The sequence below is a fragment of the Strix uralensis genome, chromosome 2 (genome assembly GCF_047716275.1).
Source record: "Strix uralensis isolate ZFMK-TIS-50842 chromosome 2, bStrUra1, whole genome shotgun sequence".
Lineage (NCBI taxonomy): Eukaryota > Metazoa > Chordata > Aves > Strigiformes > Strigidae > Strix > Strix uralensis.
Window position 1 is genome coordinate 19,995,380 of NC_133973.1, and position 20,493 is coordinate 20,015,872.

Sequence of the window (20,493 nt, forward strand, 5' to 3'; positions counted from 1 at the left end):
GTAAAAAATATTTATATCCTTCAGAAGCAGCTGCAGTCTGCTTCCCCATTCAGCTACCCCAAAGTAGCAGTGCCATTAAGTCACTGAAAACACGCTGGCATGCGGCTGGTGAGAAGAATGGACAGCCAAACTATTAGAATCACAAGCAGAAAGTGTCTGTGCTGCCTGAGCCTTTCTAAGGAGTTTCATCATTTGCAAGGAAACAAGAAGAGAATAAAACAAGTAACTGAGAAGCATTTACAAACTGTGCTTAATGCAAAGCCATATCCCTTTTTCAGAGGGCTGTCTGCTAACTGAGTGTTTAACCTGCTTCCAGGGAGCATATAGGAAGAACTCACCTCTCCTTTCAACGGTGCAGTAGCAGTCTTTAGAAAGTCAGGCGCTGAGAGGTATTGAGCCCACAGAGCTATGCACGCAAGCTTTGAACAACTTGGTAACCGCTTTTGAGATGAAAGGAAGAAGAGCCCACCTCAAAAATTCTCTTCCTTCTCCTCATTAGCTTAACTAAAAGTGTGAATGCAAAGCTACAGTTTTCTCTGAGGCCTAGGGCAATAATGCATCTTGTATTGGCAAGTGGTAGAAGATCTTGGTTTATATGTTCCTTTTAATTTATCCAGGTTAGATGCTTATAAGAGGGTCAAAGTGAGTGCATGATCTCTGGAAGGGCCTTAAAAACCGGGTCTTAGACTCGGTAGTTTTAATGTAAATGCAATAATCGCGCATTTATTTAAGCTATTCCTACAGCTTTTAGGTTTCTCTAATTTCTGTCCCTCTATTTCCTTGGTAAACAAATCAGCCAAAGAACCACACAGAGCAGTGCAGCATCCTAGTTCATTACAGTCTGTAGGCGTTTACTTAATTTTAAGTACATTCTTGAGTTGCATTGATTTCAATGAGATTTAATAGCCTGGAAGTTAAGCACCCTACATTGCCAGCCAGTCTAGCTTTGCTGGGGGAATTCCGAGACAGCAGCTAGTCTCAATCTTCTCGATTGAGAAAGATATACTTCTCAATCGCCTCTGCTCTAAGGGATGCCATATGCAAATCACATGATGGTGTTCTGGCAATGGAAAATATTTTATTTGCACTTATTTGGAATCTGTGTCATCTGGACTGGTATCACTTAATTCACACTTTGTTCCAGTAAGTAGTGTTTCAAGCCCAAATGTATGCTGTGAGAGTTTTTGTCAGTTGCTCAGAACTCTTGGACTTTCAGTAGTGTCTGAGTCTGGGATCCTGCAAAGACTTGGTCATGTGAGTAACTTGATACAGTTACAGCTTGGGGCCATTCGTGTGGGTAAAGGTCCCTCTGTGTACAAATGTCATAGACTGGAAAACTGTTGTAGATTGTGAAGCTCTTGTTCTTCCTAGAAGCAGGAGCAAATACGGTTGTTCAGAAACTTTCTGCTCAGAAACTAAGTCCAGAGGTTACTAGCCAGCTGGACTCATCGATGCTGCCTCTCACCCCAGAAATTTGTGACATGCTGCCATGTGGTGCCAGTGCCAGCATCCAGTTCCTGGGATGTGCTGTCCTTCCTGTGGTGGGGTTAGATAGCTGTGCTGCTGTGAGATCTCCCAGCTCTAAAGCTTGCAGCTTTAGAAAAAGGCTGCTTAAGCAATACTGCCAGTGTGGAAAGAATCACAGTCACACGTCCCATCATAAAGCAAGCTAGCTTTGCTGTGGGGTAGAAGGACCTCAGCCTACACTATACATTCTCTGCAGGGGGAAGAGAAATCAGGACTTGAATCTGCTCTGAAGGCCAAGATCTCTAGAGCTTTCCCTGGAAGTCAGCTTCAAAGGAAGAAGCAGTAAAAGGATTTGAGGAAAAAGAGGCATGTGCTTGGACAGTGGTGAGTGAAACTGAAAAGTACACAGCCTGAGTTATGGGAGGGTTCTCAGATGGTGCTTATTGCTCCCAGCCAGCTTGTTCTCTTTTGTGATGGTCTGAAAGCATTTCAAGACATGACCTCCTGGGTAAAATTAAGAACTTAATTAATTGCACAAATTTATGAGTAATAGTTCTTCCCACCAATTTTGTGATGTGTGTTGGCTGGATTCTGAAGCCTTCTGTGAACAATGCAAATTACAGCAAATGGAGGGGGCAGAAGGACACTGCTGGCCCAAGCAGATTAGAAGGGTACATTTAATAGTAGAAGACCAAATATCCATGCGCTAATCATACGTGTGTGCACCCACACACATGCACGTAGAATAAAATTGTATTTCTTTTGTTGGCAAGAGCTTCCAAATTGACTAACTGCCAGCAACGTTGTGGTGCACAGTGTGCAGGGAAGGTGCTTGGAAAGGGAAGGGGGCTTCCCTTCCCAAAGTGTGCCGTGAGGTTGACTTGAGCAGTGCGAGGGAAGCAGGCAGCCCTGCTCCTTCTTGCTGCACCTTCTGTGTGGCTGCATAAAGGCAAACAGGCTCACAGGGATGCATTAGGCACCTATACTTGTCAGCCTGGTGTCCTGAGTATTTATTAGAGGAAAGCGTGGAGAAGGTTTGTATCCAGTTTTGCTTTCTGGAAGGGTGAAGGATTTGGTCAATTCAAATCTCCTTAATTGTGTTTCTGGACACCTGGGTTTCCTGGTAAAACACTGGCTGCTTGACTTTTTCTAACAGCCCCCCTGCCCAGAAGAGGTGACAGCCTGCAGAGGAAGCAGGTGTGTGCCTTAGTCACCTACAGCCTCAAAGGCAAGGAAGTGAGTGCCCTGGCTTCTCCGCAGCAGCCAGCCAAGGCCATGCAGAGAGCCACGCTGGCTTGCCAGGTGGCCCCAAGCACAACTCATGTTTAAAGCTACGAGGAGTGGGGAGGAGGCGAGGAAATTCTCTGAGCACTGAAGACCTGCCAATAGCCTAACATAGGGGTCTCCCCACCTAGTTTCCCATTTGATTTCATTTAAATTCTCTCCCCTTTCTCCTAATACATAGCGTGATGCACTCTGCTCCAATCCTAACTGCTGACTGCTCCGTATAAATCTGGGCACTGCATTCTCACTGGGTACTTTGCACACTGTATCTTCTTGTTTTTAACACTAGTGGAGGCAAAGATGATGTGATCATGGGACACCTAGCAGAAAACTATACACAAAATTGCTAGCCTGTACTGAGATGTTTCGTTTGTGGGTTGCTGTTTTTTCATCTCTCTGATTTGGTGATTGATAGATAGTATCAAAGTGAACTTGCACTGTGCTAAGACTCCTGTATGAGTTTGTGGAGAAACCTGGTGATGAAATATGACCAGTAAGTGATGTCAGACAGTATTGTGCTTGTTTGCTGATGTTTATTGCTTTCCTTAAAATGGTGGAAAAGGAAGAGATATTTAAACTTCATTGAAACAAGTTGAAGTAGCTATAAATTCATTAGTTTTGAGCTGAATCTTGCAGTTCTATACTCAAATACTGAGTCTGGCTTCTTGGTGAAAAAACTGAAATTTATTTTCCTTAAAAACTACTCCCCACCCCCAATTGAGATATGACAAAAATAGCTATTAAAATAATAACCAATTTTTTTCCTGGGCAGGGATGATGGGTTTTGGCTTTCTGTGTGTGTGAGAAACAGAGATGCCTAAGCAATGCATGTTAGTAGGATAGATGGTTTTTGCATGTGATACCCACATGATATGATGTGGGGGCTTCCTATAATTATCCTATGCCTCTTGAAGAAGAAAAGTAAATTGGTTCTTTCAGACCAAGAGGAACTCAAGACTGAATTTTTGACAATGCACTCAGTATTTAGGAGTGTTGTCACCAAACCAGGGACACCACAGGATGTGCCCACTGAAAGAGCACTTCAGAATGTGAATGGCAGTGGTTAAAAGCCATGCAAGATTGCTCACAAGCAGCGGAGAATAGGGAAAAGGGAAGCCTTGATGTTGTCTGCTGTTCCCACACTCTTTCCCCACTTTCCTCTCAGGCCAGCTTTGTGAAGAACCACATTTCTCTCTTAGGGAACGTAACAATTTAACACAGCAGGGAAGAAAGAGGTTTTGCGATGTGCTGCATGAAATGATGCAGTATCGCTCAACTAACATCTGGTAAAACGTTCTTAAATAGCCTCATCTTCCTGCATCAGCATTTCTAACATCAATAATTTTATTGGTAATAATCAGTGAGGTCTGAGATTTGTTGGAGCAGGATGGATGGCTGCATTTGGGGAGAAAATCTAAAGGGCTTTGAAGTATGCTGATAGAAAAATGCTGAGGCAACGTGACAATTACTGAGCTGAGAAATCTGCACTGATTTGCAGTTCCCAATTTGTTTGGAAAACATGAGGAACACTGCCTTGAGAGTAGTTGCTGGTGCTTTAATGCCATCGGATTCCTAAGAGGTGGTGATCTCCCCAAGTGCCACAAGCCAGGGTAAATCTAAACCTGACTTAAACGTTTCCCCTGGAGCTCCCATGGCTGTCCATACTGGTCACAGGAGGTGCTTTCTCTTGCACTCCCTACAGCCCCATCCCAAAAACCTTTGAGAGGAGTTCTTCTCCCATTCCTATCTGATAGGTCAGGGCAAATCCAAGCCAGTCTTCCAGACACATTCTTTCCAATCTAGGCCACACAACTTTCCTTCCACCTGAGCAATCCCTTCCATTTTTCCTCCTCTGCTAAGAACTGTGTGATCATCCTTGCATTAAAAAAGATACCTTGAGAAATGGCTTCATACAGTTAAAAAGAATTATTTTCCACTCTGAAAGGCAGACCCACATGGAAACTCCAGCACAGGGATGACACAAGATTATCTTTCAGCTACCAGACTGATGTGAAATAGTAGTCTGCAGCTGTGTAAGCAAATAGACCAGCATTACAGGAATCCATGCAGAGGTCAGTGGTGATCCGTGGAGTGGTATCTAGACTGCTTTGGGCAGGCAATCTGCTTGGTACTGAACTGGGTGGGAACTCACATTTTGTTTCAAAGCACAACAAAGCTGTGAGATGGTTCAGCTATGAAAAAAGAAGATGAAGCTGAAGAAACTTAATGTGATGCCAACATTATGTGGCCTTGGTAATGGCCAGAGATCTGCAAAGATGGAAGTTTCTGGGCCTCCTGCTTCCGTTAGTTTTCTGCCGTTACCTCCTGTTCTAGTTGCTGAACCCAGCTGGTGATGGTCAGAAATGCACTGCAGCATTTCCAGTTGTTGGAACAGGTGGTGACACAGTAAGTGATATAAGTAATATGGAGAAATTCATTCTGGACTGGGTTGTAAGCTGCAGTGAAGGAGAATGGGAACACAGCAGAGAAAACCCACCACTTGTGTACCTTAAGCCACCTTAAAGCCCTCTGAGCTCTGAGATGCTTTGAGGCTTCTTGCATTACATAGAGCAGCCTCCAAGTTGCTCTGTCTGATAATAGGCTGCCCTCTGAGCTATACCACTCCTCAGCTTTGCCACAATCCAGGATAGACACCTAGTCTGTCTAGTAAAGATGAACTGCTGGGGAAACTGGTGTCAAAAAGGAAGGCTGGTCTTGGCTGATGAAGTTAAAGAACAAGAAGTTCAAACCTCCTGATGTCCCTTCCCACCTGAATTATGCTACAATTGTAAGTTGCTGGGAACAGATGGTCTGTAGGAGGTCAAGGTCAGTGCAACAGCTTCTATAGAGGTAAATCATATCAGTGTTCAGGATTTCTTCAGCATATCAAGAAAAATAGTAAAAGGAGAAGTTATTCATATTACTTCTCAAAAATTCCTCAGATGAAGCTATTTAGAAGGCGAAGTGGCTTGGTTTGAGGAGGAAGCTTTGTTATAGATCATGAGCAAGGAAAAAGAAGGAAAGTACTGAAGTAGTTTGCCAGTCTAACACAGAAAAAATTTAATAAAGGGATGCGTCCCAAAGAATATTGTAACACAGATGCTGTTTAAAATATATAGTAGTGACCTGGGTAGGGACAAGAACACGACCAAATTCACAACTAGCACAAATGTATCTATCTACCTATGTATGTATCTGGTGAGTAATATTATACATTGGCACATACGTCCCATGGCATCAATAACATTCCTAATTTGGGGGGTCAGATTGCTCACTGAGGAAGTCTTCTATGTTTAAAAATACATGTTATTTGCTTTTCTAGGTGCAGATCTGTCAGAATAGCTTTTTTGTTTTGGTTGCCTGCGTTTTCTTGGTTAGAAAAGTGTATCAACACTTATTTTTATGGCTGGCTTTTCTCAACAAGAAAGATTCCTAAAAAATGGGTACCTGCATTCTGGATTTGTTTGCTTCCTCTGGAAGATTGTGCCATGATTTGGACTCCCATGGCAGAGGATGCTTTATCCCCAGGTTTCACATAGACTATCCTTGCCTCTGAGTTCTCATTCCAGTTAGGAACAATTGTTGAAGTGCTTCATAGATTGACATCTTTCTTTTCATGTGCCAGGGGATTTCTGAGGCAGTCCTTAAGAGCCATCTCTCGTCTTGCCCCATGGGGGTCCTGTGGGGATTCTAGCCTGGACTCATGTGATGGAGTAAAATGGCCAGGAGACAAAGCACTGTGATAGCAGGTGAAATTCATGAGAGGAGTATGAGCTGCTGCATTGGCAGAGGAAGAATATCGATCTTTAAGTACTCCAGGCTCCTGAGTAAATTTAACTCCTCATAAAAAAAAGTTGTAGGAAGCATTCTTGCGACTACCTCCCTGATAAGAGAGGCATGATCACCCAAATATGGGGCTTCTTGATGCAGGTAGAGGGTCTGGGGTTTGATCAATATGGGGCAAAAAGACAATGTCTTAATACTGATGAGAGACTGCTCTGCTAGTCTTGAGAGCAAATGACATGGCACAGCTTATGTCCATTTGGCTTTCCTCTCCACCCCTCAGATCCCAGAGTGCTTTTGTCCATGCTGCCTTGTGGGAGCGGTTATTCGTCAGGCCAGGACCTGAACCATCCTGGGAGAGCTTCACTGGCCTGGAGAGAAATTGCTGGGGAGCATCCTGGCCACGCTGATGATGGTGGGATCATGTTGGAACCTGTGCCTTGGTCCTATCAGTGTGTGTTATAGACGGACCTTCACTGTCTGAGAGCAAGCTGGGTTTGGAAGAGGAAGAAGGTCAGAAAGTAAGCAGTGAAAATATGACCATGCCACTGAGCTCAAGGAGAGAGGAGCTGTACCTTAAATTGCATGCTGCTGCATTTATTGGATTGCTTTTTGGACTGTGGAGTAATGGGTAAGATGATGGATTCCTTTACTCCTGACTGCTCAAATATGTGGATAAGGACATAATTGACATCTTTGCTAAGCTTGTGAGCTGATGCAATAGTTATTTGTTTATCTCTGGATTGATGTGCAGGTTAGTGCTAGAGTTGGGTTTATTTTTGCAGAGCCAAGTAGCTCCAGCCTGCTGTGTCTGTAGTGCCTGTATGGGCTGAGCCAGGCTCTGGGCCTCAGTTTCCCAGTCTGGTGCGTGGCTTGCTCTGTGCTAGGCACTGAGCACAAGCTGGCACGGAGGCAGTATAAATAACTAGTCCTGAGAAAACATGTCCATCATCTTTGAAAAAGAATATTTGTATGCTAACGTGGTTCTTGTAGAAGGGGGGCTATCACCTATTAAAAAACGTCTAAGTTTAGCTTGGTTGTCCATTTGGCACAGACTGGAGGAGGAGAATCTTGGCTGAGTCCTGACTGCTTTTAAGCTTTGGGAAGGTGAAAAATGCATGGAAAGAATGAAACTGAAGCACAAAAGCTGCAGAAAAAGTCGGTGCAGTCACACTATTACCAAACTGTGTATTCTTACACAGACATGTGAAGCCATGTTGCAGAGTGTTTCTAGATGCTGGAGGAAATATCTAGCATCTACGGAGAGCATGCCCTATGCCTGGAGAGCCACTCTCCAGTGCACTGACCACTTTCATTTGGCATACCTTTGAAGTCAACTCATATGTTAATGTTTTCCAGTCAGTGCCTGAAGAAATCTCATTTTTTAATTTTATCTTAAAGGTAGGTGAAAACAAAGACCCCCATAGGTATATATAAGGTGGTTACATGTTAGATTCTGTTGCAAATGAACAACAAACCTACCGAGAATATAAAATCAGGACCCAGCAGCTGTTCAGCCCTGAGAAAAGCCAGAAGTATTTTGGCTGGCTGAAAACCTGGTTGGTGGTCACTGTTTGTCCCCCACTCAGTCAATTCAGGTACGTTCAAGTACTGAAGCATGTTGCTTTTTAATGCATTGAGAACTACCAGGAAACCAAAAATTTTGCTTTATTGCTGGCTAGAGCTACCAGGAAGCTGTATAACTGTCAGTCAGTTCATTTGGTAGGGACTTGTGTTGGCTTGTTGGTAGGCTGCAGGCGCCTGGATAGTTTAAGTGGCAAGGATGCACACCACCCTACAGTTGTTTGGTTCGGTTGAATAAGGAGGAGATGCCCTCGCCTACTGACATTATTGTGGTAGGTATTGCAGGCTGGAGCCCAACCTGGCTAGCAAAACCTGCTCAGAAGGAGGGATAAGGACATGGGTGGTGAGCCTATTCTCTGTGCTGTCTGTGCCACACCATTTACAGAACCCAGTCTCACTTGTTTAAAACCAGGGTGGGTATGTCTATAGGAGCAGCCACCAAAGCAGCCACTGGGGCTCAAGGAAAAATTTAAGAATTTTTAGCAGGCAGAGATGTTTTCTTTCTGCACCTCTCTGAACTCACTGGAGCCTGAATACAACTCAGAAGAAATACTGGACTGGGGATGTGCTGCATTGCCTTGGTGTGCTTCAGAGTTGTTAGCAGGGCCTCAGAGATCTCAGAATAAGGCTCTCGGTTTGAATGCATTTCCTTGCCTATCAGATACACCATCTCTGTTTCCCAGAGACCCCTCTACTCAGCTCAGTGATAAAAGCGCTTTTTAACACCAAAGCTGCTGTGTTCCCACGCCTGTTGCTGTCATGAGGGAGGCCAGTCTTAAACAATAGCAGAGGAATAAAGAATAGCCTTGCTAATCGATATCCTGCCTAGACGCTGAGTCAGGTGGCAGCTTGGGCCTCTTTAAAATTCCTGCATTGTTCCTTATTTTTCATTTGACTGGGGTAAATTTTTATCTTTAAGGAAAGAAAACACACGGGACCAACTGTCTCTGCCTCCTCTACCGTTCCCTTCCCACCCTCCCCCACTCAGTTTTGTGTCTCTGTCCTGTGGTAGCCTCCAGCAGTGAGGCATATAGATACGATTTGCTAGTTTGGTGTTTGAGTTGGGTGTGATGTGCTGTGGTTAGGACAAGGTGGCAGTGGTCTGAGCAGGGCTCCCTAACTCACATACTTCTGCAGGGCTTTGGAGAACGCAATCTTTCATGCCTACATTTCCACGTGCCTCATATTTATGTGATTGGCTTAAAATGGTCAGAAGGCAAGGCAAGGATGCAGGCACAAGTTCCCAGAAAATTTCTCCATAGATGAATGTTTGGAGCCCTGGCAGGATGCTAGGACAGTCTGTATGTGAACAGACATTTGGAAAATTGACAAAAGTGGTATTTGCTTAAACAGACTTCAAGATCCTGTAGCTCAAGCTCTTGAATCCACCTCAGCTGCATTAAAAACGTTTCCAGAATGAGAAGGGGCCGGGGTGGCTTTCTGTAATCTCTGAACCTAACAGGGCCTGTACGATCCTGTGTGGGGGCTTCATTCAGCTCCTGTCATCGTTGAGCCTCACCCCAGGGCTGCTCTCACCAGCCTGGACTGGGGGGAGGCTGTGGCTCTGCTCCTTCCCCTAGCCATGAGCCCTGCAGAGGAGAAAGGTCAGAGATGCCCCCAGGATTTTCCTCAAGGCTGGGGGGGTTCCTGGGAAATCTTTGTGGCTCTTTGGCACTGCTTGCCTCCTGCTAAAAGGCCTCAGCAGAGGGGAAAAGCGTGGTCCTCACTGTACTGCTGGCCAGGAACTCTCAGAGCTGGAAAGGGAACTGGTAAGGGTTACATCTGCATGTGTAGATACGAGATAAGAGCTGACCTACCCTTCACCCCAAGCTGAACTCCCTGAAGCTCAAACAAGGTAAGGTGACTGCTTGATAAAATGCTGGGGGGCAGCCTGCCAGACCGGCAAACTTGCTGCTCTTGCCCGGGAGCAGACATTGAATGACCATCCATGAGGTACTTGCTAGGTCCGTGAGGAGCTTGCTAGGTCCCTGGCTAAAATGCTTGAGGACTGGTGACACAAGGAATCAGGAGATGAGGGTGCCGGTCAGGAGCCAGGGCAAGGCCAGCCATGCCCCAGGGCGGTGGGTGCTGGGAGCTGTTAGATGTGGCTCCATGCGGGGGACACACCACACAAGCGTTGCCAAGGCCTTTAAACCCAGCGTGGGGACACCCAGCCCAGCCACAGGGCCCACTGTACCAGAGGCTATTGGTTGAAGGAAACTTCTCAAAATTTTTTTTTTTTCCTCCTCAGATTTTTTTTTTTCTTTTCCCAAAATGCTGAAGTTCTGGAAGAATTCTGTGTTTCTAGTGGCAAAGGGAGGGAGAAGGTTTGCGCGGCAAAGGCTCGTTTCACAGGCTGCGGAGCACCATCAGGCCAGGGTGGAAGCCCAGCTGGTGGCAGGATTGCAGGGGGAGGGATGCTCCACTCGCTCCCGCGGGCCTGCTCGTATCTGGAGACAGGGAGGACACAGGGCCCAGCGTTTGTGTCCCCCACGAAGAGGGCACCAGGGGAACCTGGCAGCCACCCCTGCTGCCCTGGCTTGTAGGCTAGAGCAGCTGTGGCTGCTCAGAGCTGCCAAGGAGGTGCTGGCATGTAGGCCCCTGTCTGTCCCTCCCCATGTATACCAGTACACTGTGGGCCCCTCCTGCTCGTTGTTCTCCAGCACCTTTTGGTTAAGGGATTGCATTTTTTCCCCTGGTTGGGGGCAGGGGTGTGTTTAAAAAATAATGTAAAAGAGAAGAATCCAAAGCAGGACAGACCCCTGAGGTTCCCAGCGTGGTACTTGGCAGAGGCACAATCCTGTCTTTAGACAAAGCCTTTGTCCTCTTTGTCCTGAGGGGTGGGGGTGGAGGGAGAAATAGAAATTACAGACAATGGAGAAATCATTTAAAATTAAGCTGAAATAGCATCTACTAAGTATTTGAGCAGGGCCTTTACTGCACATAGCCTGTGACTGTTGCTTTCAGATATCCCTACAGCGACACACACGCAGATATTGTCACAGCCTCTTCCCCCTGTGCAAATATAAGCAGGGCAACATCCACAGCTAAGTGGCCTTAGATGGAGTTCCTGTACTGGAAATGTGGTTCTTCTGGGAAAGAAACATCTCCCTTTAACAATATCCCTGCGTCTTTAAGTCTCCTGGGAGCCTCAGATCTGTTTGGCATAGCATGGGAAGCGGTGCCTGCCAATGCAAGCATGGTATGGTGTGGCAAGGGCTGGCCTGGCCCCGACACCATGTTCTCAGCACTAAACCCTACGTGCCTGCTCTCCTGGGAGTGAGCAGGGAGCTCTGCCTGTGCTGCCTACCGCCTGCAAGGTGCGTCGGTGGGATGTGTTTTTGTATTGAATCTCAAGGAGTAAGGAGAGACTCTTCTTGCCCCTGGTGTCTTTATGAAGACTAGGAAACAGAAAGCATGGCTATCTCAGAAGGTGTTTTCCAGCAAGAACACACCAAGAAGTGACTCTCTCTTCTCTCTTTATAAATGTAAATTCAGGGTGCCAGATGACTGGCAAGATGCAGTTTGCCTAGTTGAATGCTTGGTGCATCTGAACTTTGTACAGGAAGGGCCTCTCAGGAGGTGAACTGAGAATTTCCTTTAGACCTGGGCTTCTGTGCTGAGGCAGCTGGTAAGGACTTCATTGGCATGAGCTGGGAAAGAGGGCAAGTTATGACAACGACACCTGCCCCATGGGAATATAATGGAGTGCTTTATCTCATTGCAATTGTTGTGGGGGTTTGCTGTGTGTCAGGGCCTGTTAGGGGCGTTCTGGTGAGTTGGTTGCTCTCCAGAGCAGTGTTGCTTGAGCCACTGAGCCTCAGCTGTGGTAGCTCAGGCAGTGGGAGTATCCTTGGTGTGGATCCTTGTTATGTAGGTTGTAGAGGAGATTCCTGAGTTTCAGGTTTTGAAACACTCTGATCAGTCTGTAGCCACTTAGGATATCTCTGCTGTTGTTATGTGAAGTTGATGGTCACCATGGCAAGGATGGTGCCAGGATGTTTTGGGTCTAACAGCATGTATTGCCCTGTGATGTGGTTAAGCCTACAGCTTGCTGACTGCTTGTGTGGTTCCAGCTCAGGGACTAAGGTTGCACAAAAGAAATAAATTTCTTATGAGCTGCTTCACCTGCCCCTGAAAACTTGGTGGAAAAAGACTTAGGTTCTAATCAAGCTGTTAGTCACAGCAGGTTTCCCAAGCCTTGGGGCTTGCCTGCACATCTCTGTGGGTGTATGCCAGGCATGATGCTGGGGACTGCTCTGCTCCAGGCAGCATGTGCGAACGCTTGCCTGGGAGAGCTGTCACTTCAGAGAGCAGATCTTTCCTCTCTGGGAGGGAACAGTGGGGAGGAACTGAAGCAACCAGGCTACCCCTCCATCAGTGTGTTTGAGCAACAAAAAATCTCTTTAATGCTCACTAGGGAACCTGTGGGGTTTTCATAAGAAAAGATTTGTTCCCTGTGGGCCTGATGCTGTGACAGCTTCCAGGGAAGATGAGCTGGCTGGCCAGGCAGGAGGCTGAGTACTGAAAAGAGAGGGTGAAAGGTGCCGCCTGCCAAAGCAGCAGCTGGTGAGAAGGCGACTGGACTGCACAGCATCAGCACACACATGATCGGTGGAGAAGCGCGAGCCCAGCTTCAATCCTTGTCAATGGCACCTCGTTGACTTTTAACGCTTCCTTATCGTGTCTGCGCTCACCTCGTAGCAGCACCGATAAAATGCCATCACTGGTGTAATCTCCTGAGCAGCTCTGCAGAAAACGTTGCAGACCATGGGAGGCTGAATTGCCTGCAGCTAGCAACCGGCGTGGGACTCCGGTCCAGAGCAAGGTAACAAAGAAACGACCCTAACCTGAGACAAGGCGCGGGTGGAATAATCTCCTAGGTTTGTGGAGCACCAGGTGTGCTGATATGACTGGCACGGCGGCACATGAGTTTTGTGTTAGAATAGGGGTTCGCAGAAGTTGAGATAGCTGTTACTTTTCAGTACCTAGTGGAGTTGGAAATGCACGCCATCTGAAGTGATTGCAGTATGTTAGTACCCAGAGCTATGAACAACAGACTTATGATAATGGGAAGGAATGCACAAGGGCTGTTTGTTGTCTTTCCTTTTTTCCAGAAATAACTTATTTCTCTCTCTTGGGGTATTAAGCACCTAAGTAGTTCTTGTACAAATCTTAATTATCACTAAAAGAGGGTATTTTTTTCATCATGCAACTTCTACCTGTAGGCCCATGGCAATTTTCTGACCTGTTTTTAATTTATTTTTTTTTTTTACAGGCAACCAACTTGCAGTGATACACTTGGGAGAGTCCTTTATGGGTTTGAACTAAGGACACCTGAATACAGAACAAGAAGCAGCTACTGAGCAGGTATGTCATTTCTGGAACCTGTAACTGGTGCCAAACTGGTGTACAGTATTTTGCCACTAGGGGAGAACAACGAAACCTGTCATGGAACTGGCTGGAAAGAAGAATTTTCCTTCTGAGTGAGAAATTTGGATGTTTAAGAATGCATTTTTTTCCTTTCTTGGTGTTTTTTTTTTAAAAAAAAAAGATCCTAGACTTTGTGTCCTTCTTTCTGAATTGGAGAGAAAAGTCATGATGCGAAAATTGCTTCCTGGAGAAAATGTTCTAAAGATTTTATCAAAGAACTTGGGGGTGAAGTCCTTCACTTTTTTCATGGCTGAAGATTTGATTTCAGCTTCACTGCTCCAACTATTTAAAATGATGAAAGGTGAAACAAGGGACTTCTTCAGAGGAAGGAATTATCATGAACAACAGAAACTTCCAGGGAAATCAATTAAAAGTTTCAATTTGACGCTGTTTTACTTTTCCATCTTACTCAGAAAATAGGATTTTGCAGCTCTCAGCATATTTTTTGCTTCTTGACCTATAGCTCTGCTCTGTACTATGTTATTCATTGAATGTTATTATCCTGTATCTCTTATATAGCACTAGTCTTGTAATCATCCCTGTAATCACTTCCACATGCTGCAAACTTGCAGAATGGAACAAACTCCTTCCGCATTCCCTGTATTCACATTATCTTTGCCAAGTTCTTCCTCTCCAATACTTGCTTGGATACCTTCAAGTTTATTTTCAATATGATAAGCCCAAAGTTGTTCTCACAGAAATATCTAGTGTTGCCCCAGCCATCTTTAGGAACCTCTTATTTTTTTTCCAACTAGCTTTGATCTTTCCTGTCCTTCTGAACTCTTCTCCTGCTCTGCTCTCTTTCTCTTGTTTCTGTCCAATGTCTTGCACTACCATCTCTTTGTTCCAGCATCTACACATTTTGCCATTCTTCCATCAACCCCTACCAACACCTGGAACTCAGTGTGTGGGAAACCCAGGCCTTTTCCCAAGACCATCTCCCTTCATCACACCCAGCACTTCTGCTGTTCTCCCTGACAGTGACATCCAGATTACCACACATTTTACTGCATCCAAGCTCTGTCTTGCATATGGACCTGTCAAATCTCACCAGTTTTCCCTCTAAAAACCTGACTTTTTGTTTACACTGTCTTAGTGAAAAGCTCAGTTGTCCTCGGTTACTGCAGTGGTGCTTGCAGTCCCCAGCCTCCTGCCTCCCAGGTCCTGCTGCCTTACCCTTGGCATTCTTCAGCGTCATATTCCTTCTGTGCCTTCTCCGTCCGGTTTCAGCCTCTCGATGTGGACTCTGTATGTCCCCATTTCATAGCTGTCTGCTATGCCCTCACACTTGCCATCTTCCTGAGTGGTGTTTAACCACTTACTGACTCTTTCTGCATCTGCTTGCTCACCTTTACGCCCCTTTCCAAGCCTTCAAAATTTATTTTCCTGCACTTTAACGTTTTTTTTTTTTTCCCTTGACTCATACCAGGCAGGATCAGGAGCACAACACACAGTAAACACCTAATTCCTCTTAAAATGAATACTGATTATCTGCCCACCTAAGAGTTAGGCAGCTAAATATTGTTAAGGTATTTGTGTACTGGTGTGCCACCTGGCACCTGCTGTTAGCTCTTGAGACCGGTACTTAGATTCCAAACACTGCTGATGCCACCTCACCCTGGAAGTCTGTGCTCTCTGTCAGTAATGTCCCCAAAGTCTGCATTTGGTAACAGCCTGAGGAACTTGATATCTAGTTCTTGCTTCAGTCCACTGAGATCCATAAGCAAGCTGTCCCTCTGGCCATCTCTCTGTCAGGGCCTGAACTTGTACAGGTTTCCAGAGAAGGCATACCAGATTGTAACTGGTGCACAATGCAGGGCTAGTGCAGAAGGTAAGTGTTGTGGCCAGTGTCTAAGACCAGGAGGTAAATGATGAGATTTAACTTCTTGGAGGATGGAAAACAGCACCTAGCCCCCTCATCTCTGAAATCAACTGTTTGTAGAGATGGAGGCAGCTGTAGTGCTGAAGTTTGCTCAGTGGATCAGCAGAGCATATAAAATGAAGTGTATGTAATATTAGGCTAAGCTGTCATGGTGGTAAAAAGTGGGACTGGGCTTCCTTTATGTCCCTCTGGTAATCTGCCCACGTAAGACCAAGACTTACATTTTCACTTTATCTAGCTGTCTGGTCACTGTTCTTTGAAATTTTAAGGAGCTTCCTTGTCAGATTTGAGTGAATTTCATCCTACAACGTGCTCCAGCCTGAAGGGCAGAGCCATTTGCCCAAGACACTTGAGGTCAAATGGAGAAAGTGTTGATCTTCACTTTCTTTTTTTTCCCCACATTCTAGTAAAAGGTCCTAATTAGTGGCCTACTGCACCCCATCACCACTAGCCTGGCTTACTATCTTTTTCTTTCTGGAGTGCTTTTTGACAAAAAAAGCCTGCATTATGTACTTAGACCAGGAAAGACAGCAAGGTGGTGAGTCCCGTTTTGAGATGGATACCCCTGCTACAGATAGGTGTGAGATATTTGCTGCAGACCTAGTGTAGCAGTTCACCATACCAGCAAAAAAGAAAGGAGGAGAAGATAAAGGGAATAGAGAAAATAAAAAGCAGGACATGGAGATAATGAAAGTGGGGGAGTACTTCTGATATTATAACTCTACCAGACTTAGATGTCTTTAGCTCCTGCTGTGCTTTGCTAAAAATGAGGCTAGTTAGCAGCAGTAGATGTGAATGTAACAACTGACAGGGGAATGAGAGAAGCTATGAGAAATCCATGAATTAAGTAGATTCTCTTACTTTTTTTTTTTTTTTGGTGGAGGGCTTAGAAGTAGCAGTTTTCAAACTGTGGCTTACTGGTTGCTCATGTCAAGTGATTGGGATGCTGTGGAAGGTGAGAGAAGGGTGCAGCAAGCAAGATGCATGATGTGTCTTCAATCAGGAGAAGGAGAGCACTTGGGGAATGGCTTACTGGAACTGCTGAGGGATGATGGTGTAGCTGGGAGGAAAGATGTAGCTTAGGAGTAGATGCTAATGTTGCAGAAATGGGGATGAGGATTCATGTAGCTAAGAATAAATGGGTTTATGGAAAGGATACTGGTGGTTATTTGGTAACCAGAAGCTTAAATGATCAAAGAGTTTAGTAAGCCCTTCTGACTTTGTCTTGCCCTTCCAAAAATATATCACGGCTGTGTGGAAGGTCACCTCCCATCCGTTCTTAGACGTCAATCACCCCCTTCAATATAGGTGGCCTATCACATTGCATAGGCTGGATAAACACTGGGATATATGATAGCACATTTGCTGAGCTGCAGGATCTAAAGGTAAGGTCGATATCTGGAAGGCCAAGATATTTGTGAGGGGAGGCAGGATTCCTGGTCTCTTCAGCTGCTTGCCCTCAAAATGGAAGGAGAAAGCATTTCAAATTCCAAAAGTCTTTTCAGGCTCCAGGCTATAAACAGGCTCTTCCTGTATAAAGCAATAAGGATCTAACAGTAATCAGGAGATGTCTGTTTTTCTGTACAGGCCTAATACTACTGGGATATGTTTTTGTGAGGGGGGTGAAGCCCATCCGTCTGGGGGGACAGAAGTGCCCAGTGCTGCGGGTGTGGATCAACCAATGAGATGGTATTGAAGAGAGAGTCATTGGCTAAAGGAGGAATGAAAGCCCAGTCAAGCTGAAGCAGAGAGACACGGAAGGGGGAAGGAGTCAAAAACAAAAAGAAAGATGGAAAGAGGAAGAAAATAATCAGGGAAAGGTGGGAGAAGTGTGGACAGTGTTTTATACAATGGAGAAGTGACCCAATCATTGAATACACTCCAAAATACTGTATTTTTTCAGCTAGCTAGCCTAAGGGCCTCTGTGGGGGAAAGTACACAAATGATGGGTCCCCAAGTCCTACTGCTCTCTCCAAATTCAATGAGTGCAGAATTTATCCCCTAGATAACTGTCCTGAATTTGTCTGGAGGGCCTGTGGCTCTACAATGGTCTGGATCCTCTGTATCAGATCTCTGAGTAAGTCTGTATTCTCAAAGGTAATGTGAAGGAAGATATGATGAGAGGAATGTATCCGCTATTTTACTTTGTGGATTACAGGGCAAGTGCCATATGCAGTAGTTGTGGATGCTGTTTATCCCCACCTCTCTTGCTAGCTTGGGTGTCTGGATCCATTCTTGGCATGTAGGCTCCTTGTGCTAAAAATCTTCATGGGTCTGTCACCACAGGCCACAGCTATACCTTGGGCTGCAGAGTAAGCAGCGTGCTTGGAAGTGCTTGTAAGACCCTGCACTGTATTTCCTGGTCCAGGTCAAGAGACTAAAGTGAAGGTAACTAAAAGTTTAATATCTAGTAGCACGTTGCAAGGGTTGGTGTTTCCTGACAGCAGTGACTACAGTTTCACCCTCTAACCACATCTCTGCTCCCAATCAGAAACACCAAACCTGAGAAGCCTGGAGTGTGCCAGCTTCCTCTCTGGTGTGTGGTCTGACAGGAATGGGCAAACCACTTGGATCATGCAGGAAACCAAAGTGTCCCTCATAGCTAAAGTGAAATCTTCTAGGAGGTAGGGTGTTCTCACACGAGTCAGCTATGACAGCAGGGGAAAGTGCCTCTCCAGGAAGGATCTGTGTCACTCGGACCCTTTGTTTACACTGAGCGAAGCCACTGGATTTCATACCTTCTCTTACAGTGATCCTACAATAAAATGGGGAAGATGAGACACTCTTGTAGGTACAGACTCTGTCCCAGATGGGAAATCTGCACAATGAGATGCCAGACCCATGAGCCCTTCTCTTCCCTTGGGATGGAATAACCCACCTTTTTTCATCATGAATCCTACCAGCCAAGGGTGTTGCCTCACCTCATTCATTAGCCAGCCAGTGTTGGTATAATTAGGGGTTAAGTAGTTAATCTTCAAAAATCCCTTGGAAGTCAGGGAATCCATATATTTGCTTATTTGCAATTTCTGTAATTTGTGTATGGCCCCTGAGGCAACCAGGCATGGGAATGCAATCCCAAATTTGTGTATTTAACAACTGAAAAGAAGATGTGAGAAGAGGTTTGTATTTGCAACAGTATAAAGAAAAGCTTTGACTGTCTAACCTCCTGTTTTACCTTCCCTGTTGCATGCTATGCATCTTCCTGGTGCCTAGTCCTGCAAAAACAGAATTTTAGTGTGCGTTGAGACTAGCTCCTCTGGCACAGGATGAAGTTAAGCATGTGCATAAGCTTGCTTTTGTCCCAGCCAGAGAGGAAGACTACCATTTCTTAATTAGGGGCTCATTAGTGGTAGGCCCTTACAGAAACATGTATCAAATGGTAACTTTACCTTAAAGCACTTACAATCAAATTACGCCAGGTAGACTGAGTCAGGAATAGGTAGTGCTATTATAGTGCTTTTAGAGATTTTTGTTGTTGCAGTTTCTTGCAACATGGACGTTAGAACTTTACAGGAAACATGTCGGTCCTCCAAATGGATGGAGATGTGTAATTGTAAGGGGTAATAAGTACTGTAAAGTTGGTCATTTGTGGCTGTATACTGTTGAACTCTACTATCAATGATCTGAAAGACAGCAAAATAGTCATTGATCAGTAGGAATGACTCAAAAATCAGTAAGCTAGCAAAAAAATACATTACTGCAATAGTCTGGATCACTCAGAAAGATGGGGCCAAGCATAACATTAGCTGCTGTAAGTCACATGTCAAAGAATAAGGAACACAGGCTATGCTTATCAGCTGGCAAGTTTGTCTTGGAAAGCAGTGACAGGGAAGAAGTGGGGGCTGGTGCAGCTCACTGGCTGACGACAAAATTCCGGGATGATGCTGTAGCTGGGGGAACTCATGCAGCTTTCGGTAAATAAGTTCAAGATGAATAGCTCTAGGAGAGGCCGAGCACGTGTGTCATTTAGCACTAACATGGTCACTTCCCATGTACTCTATTTAGTGCTTCTGTTGGTGGTTCCTGGATGGGAGAGGCTTCAGGGACAATGCCCAAGGGTGTTAAAGAATTGGAATCCTGCCTTCCAGTGAAACAGGTCGGAGAGTTGAAGGGAAATGGAAAGCTGAAGGCTAACTTTTTTCAGTGTCTATATATACTTACATGGGGAACAAACTTTCTATGTCTAGCAGACTGAAGTGTAATGAAATCCAAAACCCAGAATTTGAAACTGGGGAAAAAAAAAAAGTCATATGAGAAAAAGCACTATTTTTTAACATTGTCTGTAATTAACCACTAGAAAAACTCACTGAGTGTTGTGGAGGATCCTCCACAGGAGGCTTTTAAATTGTGGCTGGATTCTTGTTAGAAAGTAGACCCTTGCAGAGATGGAAAGGATTTCTGCCAAGTCTTCTGACCCAAGTTTTCAAAGGTGTGGGTCTAGATGATCACAGCAGTCCTTTCTGTCATTACAGACAGAGGTTGGCTCACTGTTGGCAGCTGTGGGGTTGAGAGTTGGAACCTCAGGGCAAGGCCAGAAGGCATCCCCTCTCAAACCAAGGCATTACTCCTTTTCACCCTGCTCTGTGCAAACAGCCTGCAAACAGGCAAACCACATCACTCTCCCTCTTTTAAGTTTCAAATGCTATTGCTCCAGTAAGCAGCATTGCTGCCCCTTCATTTCTGTTTCCCATGTAACCATCTACCCCATTCCCACTCCATGACATTGGTAACCACCTCCACCCCCGAAAGACCACTGAAGATGGTGGAGGTGACCATCAACATTTCAAGGAGGAGCTGTCACCACCCCCACCCTGCCGCCAGCCCCTCATCCCACTGTTCCACTGCCTGTGGTGGCACCCATGGGTCTGGCTGTCTGGTTGTACAGGGTGGGAGAAGTCAGAGTCCCCAGCAGGAATGACCACACACCATCTTCATTGGGAGGAGAGGGCATGGGCTAGATGCAGGCCTCCCACCTGAACTCACAGTGTTTGGTTCGCCTTTTTATTGGATTATGCTGCAGTGATATCCCAAAGTAAATGAGGCTTCATTAGTGTCCACTG

At 45.4% G+C, this 20,493-nt stretch overlaps 1 protein-coding gene across 5 annotated transcripts in view; it reads left to right on the top strand.

Annotated features, from left to right (window-relative positions):
* GJA8 (gap junction protein alpha 8) overlaps positions 1-20,493 on the top strand; it is a 46,264-nt gene that overhangs the window by 963 nt on the left and 24,808 nt on the right. For 4 of the 5 annotated variants that reach the window (XM_074857692.1, XM_074857669.1, XM_074857687.1 and 1 more), the window contains exons 2-3: positions 1,724-1,851; positions 13,397-13,488. The gene's annotated coding sequence lies outside the window, so the exon portion shown is untranslated. Of the gene's footprint in view, positions 1-280; positions 390-1,723; positions 1,852-13,396; positions 13,489-20,493 lie in introns of those variants that run through there. The other variant, XM_074857679.1, reaches the window with a different exon arrangement.